The sequence below is a fragment of the Cajanus cajan genome, chromosome 8, assembly GCF_000230855.2.
Source record: "Cajanus cajan strain Asha chromosome 8, NIPB_CcT2T_4, whole genome shotgun sequence".
Lineage (NCBI taxonomy): Eukaryota > Viridiplantae > Streptophyta > Magnoliopsida > Fabales > Fabaceae > Cajanus > Cajanus cajan.
Genome location: NC_138524.1, coordinates 51,200,230 through 51,207,532, shown reverse-complemented (window position 1 = coordinate 51,207,532; position 7,303 = coordinate 51,200,230). Strand labels below are relative to the sequence as shown.

General features: G+C 33.1%; 1 long non-coding RNA gene across 1 annotated transcript; it reads right to left on the bottom strand.

Moving 5' to 3' along the window:
- Nucleotides 1-357: 357 nt before the first annotated feature.
- On the bottom strand, nucleotides 358-1,421 carry LOC109813553 (uncharacterized). The gene is made up of 2 exons (XR_014428595.1): nucleotides 1,202-1,421; nucleotides 358-616 (listed from the first exon to the last, which is right to left on the bottom strand). It is a non-coding gene; the product is annotated as an uncharacterized LOC109813553 (long non-coding RNA).
- Nucleotides 1,422-7,303: the final 5,882 nt, after the last annotated feature.

Below are 7,303 nucleotides of genomic sequence, written 5' to 3'. Positions count from 1 at the left end.
CCGGGAAAAATAAAAAATTTCAATGACAATTCTAGTGACAATTTTAATGGCCACTAAAAGTAATTTCATTGAATAATAGATTTTCATATATGTAAAAAAAATTGTATAGAAATACAATTGAATCTCATTAGATAAAATAATTTATTTTGATAGCATATTAATACTCAATTGGTTAAATTCAATTAAATAAAATTATTTTTAGTCCATGCATTGAAATTGATGAGGGAATCAAATTCAATTTTTCATCCATTGAATTTTTTTTTTTAAAAAAAAAAAACTACTTTCTTTACTAATATTCTCATCCACTATTTCTCATAAAAATAATGAGAATAATAAATTTTTTATGAGTACTCCATATTTGCAATAACACCAAATACCCATTTATTAGAGTAATGCAAAATTTATGAGTTTATCATGTCCTTGAGATACCAAGGAAACCATTGAAAAGACAAAATGAATAGTCAATGATGTCATGATCCAAAGAAATTACAACAAAGGTCTCTTATGATTTAGAGCTATTTGCTAAAATGTCTAAAAGGTCTTCATCAATTGTAATTGAATCCTGCAAAGCACAAAATAAACAAATGTCCTCCTTCAATGCAGGTTCATCAATTTCCTGGTAACAATATAACATTTAATGTACTATCAAATCAAATGCAATATTACAACAAAAGAATAACATGTGCATAAGAAATGGATTAGGCTCAATACCACGTTATACTTTAAAAGAGAAAATGAATTTGCTGAAATGGAGTATATGAACATAATTGTAATTACTTCAAACAAACATTATGGCGTATCTGATGACTCTAGCTAACCCTTTCTTTGACAACCAAAAAGTTCCTAAATTCAATCTAGAAAAAGGTGGGGTGCATAGTGGCCATATTCAACGTGGACTTACAAGCCAAATTTTCAAAATAAAACACTAGGGAAACCTGTTGTGTTTGACATGGACATGAGTGCAGGGGATTTTCTAGCTCTATTTTACCTTCTAAAAGTGCCGGTTCAAGTAATCGACCTTAAGGTATTTGATTTTTTTCATTTTTTTTTTATTATTTCTTTAAATTTAATTGTTCTTCATTAAACCAAATATTAATCAGTATCATAAAGTAAAACAAACTAATTCTACCACGCACGTCTTAAATTTAAAAGAAAAACTGTGAAATGAAATTAAGTAATACAATGTCTAATAAATAATTACCATTCATGGATAAATTGGCAATTGCCTTTGCTGCTAGTATGCGAACAACTTCATCATTATCTTTTCTAGTAAGCTTGAGCAAGGAAGTGAGGTCATCATCTTGAACCATATTGTTTTTGTTAACCTCTACATATTATAATAAATCAAATTACTATAGCAATTGGAATTTTAGTTGATTGTGATTCTACAAATCCAAACAAAAAGGTTGAGAAATTACAAAAGTAACTTAAACCTCTTTAAGAAAAAGTAGCATGTGTAAAACAATAAGACATGGGCCAAACCTATTTTCACAGTTACAGTGAATTTTGTAGGTAATTGTGATTCTACAAATCCAAAAAGAAAAATATATAAGCTATAGAATAGAAAAAAATTCAACCAGGATATCATATGCTGTCATACAAAAAAAAGACTAAAACAAGCTACATGATAAATAGATATTATTAAATAAATAAACACAAATGATTAGTACTAGAGACCTAATTAAGACAAGACATTTAGACAAGGGCATTGAATTGTTTCTCCATGTTCTTGAGAAAAGGCATAGTCTAAAAAGTTCTCTACTCCATCCAAATATTCTTTACTAACTCTATCATGTTGAGCTTAGGGGAGCTGAAGACTTTAAGAGTTTTGATGATCACAACAACTTGGAGACAACAAGTGTACAACAACAACATTGAACACAAAAACAAAGTCAAGGAAGAGTCAAGAAAAATACCTTGAAGTATAGCTATGTAATAGAGCTTAGGAAGCAAATTGTTATAAATGAATTGTTATATTTGTGTCTGTGTGTGCTTTGTGCATTGAGCAAATCTTGTCTAGAATCAAGTAGGGAGTAGATGATGATGAGTTAAACATTGGAAAATTATTTTGAGACTTAAAATGAAGTTTTAAGAACTGACTCAAAATAATCGATTATTGTTAAATATAATCGATTATTTCAGCAAGTGGGCTAAGTGGAATGCCTTACTGTAATAATCGATTATTTGCCAAAATAATCGATTATTTCAGGAACAACTCTCTGGAATAATCGATTATCTATCTAAATAATCGATTAAATTGTTCTTGATTGATTTCCAGAAATCTAAAGAACAAAATAATCGATTATTCTTTAAAATAATCGATTATCTGGGTTTGAATTTTTATAAATAGTTTGAACTCTTTTGAAACTTTATAACATTGAGTAAGAACTGATAATCAACTGAAAAAAACGTTTTAGAGAGTCTGTGTGACATCTTGGAGAGTTTTCTTTGTGAAATCCAAGAGAAAAACGTTTGTGAAAAGCTTGTGAGGAAATCATCATCATCATCATACTCTTGAAAGAGGAAGACAAAGATTTGTTCAAGAATTCCAGGTGAATTCGTTTCATTTTATTCTTTGTGAATCTTTGTGAAAAATCTTGAGAAGGGTTTCTCAAGTGGTGAAGTTTCTTGTAGTGGGTTCTACAAGGGTTACTTTCTTGGGGTCAAGAAAGTGGTTATCTTTTTGTAGTGAAGTATATGCATGTGTGTGTGCTTGTAAACCTTCTTGCTAAAAGATAGTGGATCAAATCTTAATCAGGTGGTGATTAAGGACTGGATGTAGGTCACATGTGGAGTGGCTGAACCAGTATAAAAGACTTGTGCAATCTTCTTCAACCTTATCTCTTATTTTGTAATTTCTTGGTTGTGCTTTAAAGAAGATAAAACTTGATTAACATGTGTATGTGAATTTTGATGGTTTAAATCTATAATTGGATATTATATTTGAACCTCATTGTCTTGTAATCAAGTTGCACATTGCATTCATATCATTGTAACAAGTCTTTAAGAGTGCTTCATTTGAAAATTCTGTCATAGAAAAGTTTTGATTGAATTTAAGATCCAAAAACTCTGATAAATTTTTAAAGGGTCATTGAATCCAATTCACCCCCCCTCTTGGATTGGGCCATTCTTTTCTAACAATTGGTATCTAGAGCAAGGTTCTTGAGAGTTATTCAAGATTTAAAAATGGCCAACAACAACCTACCCTATGGTGAGGGTGTCTCTATACATAGACCTCCTGTTTTCAATGGTGAAAATTATGTCTATTGGAAGATTAGGATGAGAATTTTCATTGAAGCTATTGATATTGCTGTATGGGATGCTATAGAAAATGGACCCTATATCCCTATGAAAAAGAATGATGATGGTGAGCTTAAGGAAAAACATTGGAGTGAGTGGAGTGATGAGGAAAAGAGAAGAGCCCAACATGACAAAAGAGCCAAAAACATCATAACATCTGCATTGTCTATTGATGAATTTTTCAGAATTTCACAATGCTTATCTGCTAAAGATATGTGGGACACTTTGCAAGTCACTCATGAAGGAACAAGCGATGTAAAGAGATCAAGAAAGCATACTCTCATTAGAGAATATGAGCTATTTAGAATGCAAAATGGTGAATCTATTTCTGATTTTCAAAAAAGATTTACACACTTGATAAATCACCTTGTTGACCTTGGCAGGAAATTTGAAAAGGAAGAGCTGAATCTAAAAGTGCTGCAATGCTTGGATAGATCATGGAAAGCAAAGGTGACAGCCATTGAAGAATCAAAGGATTTGACTTCCTTGACATTAGCTACTCTCTTTGGGAAATTAAGGGAGCATGAGAAAAGCTGCACATATTTGATGAACATGAGCAGCAAGATAAGAAAGGAAAAGGAGTGCCATTGAAAGCCCTGAAATCTGCCAAAGGTAAAGAAGTGTGTGAAGAAACAAGCTCCGATGATTCTGAAACCGAGAACTTCAATCTGCTGGTAAAGAAGTTTAGAAAGTTCATGAGAAGAAAGAAGAATTCCCCCTAAAAATTCAATAAGAAGTCAAACAAGAAAGAGGAAGCAAGCACATCCTCCTTCAATTGCTTTGAATGCGGAAAGTCGGGACACATGAAAGCTGAGTGTCCAAATCTCTTGAAGAAGCAACAAGAGGAGAAAAAGTCTAAGAAAAATGCAAAAGGAAAGAGAGCCTATATTGCTTGGGAAGATAATGACTCAAGCACATCAAGTGATGAATCTGAATGTGAGGAGAACAACCTGTGCTTGATGGCTGGAACTGACCATGACACAATTGTAAGTGACTCTGACCTTGAATCCAATCCGGATTATGATCAGCTTCAAGAAGCTTTTATACAAATTCATGAAGAAGCTGTCAAATTAGGTGCCTTAAATTCAAAGTTGAAAAACAAGCTGAAATGGTATGAAAATGCTTTAATTGAAGCTGAACAAGAGCTTGAAGATTTGAAGCATGAGCATGAAAATCTTCAAACTATGTTTAACTTTAGTGAAGCTCATTCCTCAAAAGACGTTTGTGAACATTGCAAAGTTTTTGAAAAAGAAAATGCTGACTTAAAATCCACACTTGCAAGGTTCACAAAGGGAAATGCAAATTTGAATATTCTTTTGGGAAAACAAAGAAACACTTTTGATAGGAGTGGACTTGGCTTTAATCCAAGTACAAGCATACCAGTTGTGTCAAAGAAAGTAGCTTTTGTAAAAAGTCAAAATTTTAGAAAACTCAAAAGCAACTTTTCTAGACAAGCAACTTGTTTTTATTGTTGTAAAAAAGGTCATACAATTAGGAACTGCTATTCAAGAAAATATGGAGTTCCAAGTGGAAAAATGATTTGGGTTGAGAAGAGTCAAAGGCTGAGAACTAACCAACAAGGACCCTCCACATGGGTACCTAAATTTTTCCTCTAAATTTGTGTTGTAGGAATGCTTGAGGGCCAAAAATTTACTGTGGTATCTTGATAGTGGCTGCTCAAGGCACATGACCGGGGATCCCTCCAAATTCTCAAGTCTGAAATTGAAGAATGAAGGGTATGTTACCTATGGTGACAACAATAAAGGCAAAATTCTTGGCCATGGCAATGTTGGTAATCCCTCCTCTCAAACATTGATTGAAAATGTTTTGAGAGGATTACGGATTACTTGAAATCAAGTGTGTTAGACCAAATGATAATTACGGATTGTTGAAAATAATACATTTTAGTGAGAAGTGGGAGTGACCTAGATTGGTAATTTTCAATGAATTTTAGTAGCTATGAATCGAGTGTCAGACAAAATATTTGATATTGTTGGAATTTTATTAAAAATAATAAATCTTAGTGAGTTTTCCCAGTCACTGAGATTTGTAATTTTCAGTAAATTTGAGTCATTAATAGTGTTAGGCAAAAAGTATTAGAGATTACTTGAAATTTATTGAAACTAATAAATCTTAGTGAGATACGAGAGTCATGGAAATTTGTAATTTTCAGTAATTTTTTCCTATTAATAGTGTTAGAGAAATTAGTTGATATTTGTTGAATTTTATTGAAAATATTAAATTTTAGTGATATGCGGGAGTCACCGAGATTTGTAATTGTCAGTAAAATTAAGTCCTTAGTATAATTTTAGGCAAAGAGTATTCGAGATTGCTTGAATTTTATTGAAAATAATAAATCTTCGTGAGATGCGGGAGTCACCGAGATTTGTTATTTTCAATGAAATTAAGCTATTGATAGTGTTAGACAGAATATTAGATGTTGGTTGATTTTTATTGAAAATAATGAATCTTAGTGAGTTTCGGGAGTCACCGAGATTTGTAATTTTCAATAAAATTAAGTCATCAGTAGAGTGGTAGCCAAAATGTATTATAGATTGCTTGAACTTTATTAAATAATAAATCTTAGTGAGATGCGGGAGTCACCGAGATATGTAATTTTTAATAATTTTTTGCTATTAATAGTGTTGGACAAATTAGTTGATATTTGTTGAATTTTATTGAAAATAATAAATTTTAGTGAGATGCGTGATGGAGGACCATCCTTGACTTCATGTGAAGCCCACCAATGGTTAATTAGAGTAGTCTAGTATTAAATTTTGTTTTCCATTTTTACCCTTGTATTTTGGGGTATTTTAGTCATAGGATTTATTTTCTTTGTATTTCCTATTTTGCCCTTGTATTATGGGGTGTTTTAGTTAATTAGGACTTTTTAATTGGGCTAGGGTGTATTACAAGGAGGTGACGCCAATTTGGTAGCTATTTTTGGACCATTTTTGGTATTAGAAAGGCTTAGGCCCAATGGTGGGCAAAGGTTGCATGAACTTGTCATGCACCTTGTTATAGCCAATCTAATCCCATAGTTTCCAAACTTGGCCACCAAGTTGCATCTAGGGTTAATTTGGCATTGCATTTAGAGTGAATTTGCCTTGACATTCACGGCCACACTCACCCTAAATGCAACCCTAAATGCAACTTCTCCTATAAATACCCCACACCCCACCACTTGTAAATACTTTGGAATATATGATATTGAGTGAGCCATTTAGTGCCTCAAAATCCTTCCTTAGTCACTAGGGTTGCTTCGGCTAGCCCACCTCCATTCTCCTCCCTTGGAGAGTGATACCTAGAGTGGCCTCCACCTACCTTGGAGTGAGCCAACCTAAACCATCCAAACACCTTCACCTAGCAAGCTTCCGCCAACCTCCTACACTTTTACGTCAACCTCCCTTTCTTCACCATCAAGTGTTCTTTTCCCCACCTTGTTGAACCTAGATCAAGGGCTAAGGACTCTTCTCCTTCATCATAACGCATAGCATGGAGGGAGGAAATCCATCAAGTGGTATCATGAGCCAAGGTTCTCCAAGGGTAACAATATCTAGTCTTTGAGTCTTTTTCTTTGAGTCTTTTTGCTTTCGGTTATCTCCTTCTCCTTTCTTCTTGGATGACCGAATAGCTTTGTGGTTCATAACTTGTTCTTGTGAACTTCCTTGACATCTTAGGTTTCCATGCTTTTAGGTATTTTTTTTCCATGCTTTCATTTGAGTCTTACATGAACATGAAAAACATGCTATAAACATGCTTTTGTTTTTTTAATCTACCTAAAGTTTTGTCACTTGTTGTTCCCTATATTTTGTCTACTTTTATTCCATGTATGTGCCCAAACACTTTGCATGAAATATATGAAAAAAATATGCCATCTTGCATGATATAGTGGGCGTGACATATCTTGCATTTTTTTAGGAGTCATTCATGCATGCTAACTAGTCCTAGCATGTTCCTTGTTTTTGTTGAATTTCCATGTGTAAAAATACTTCCTTGCACA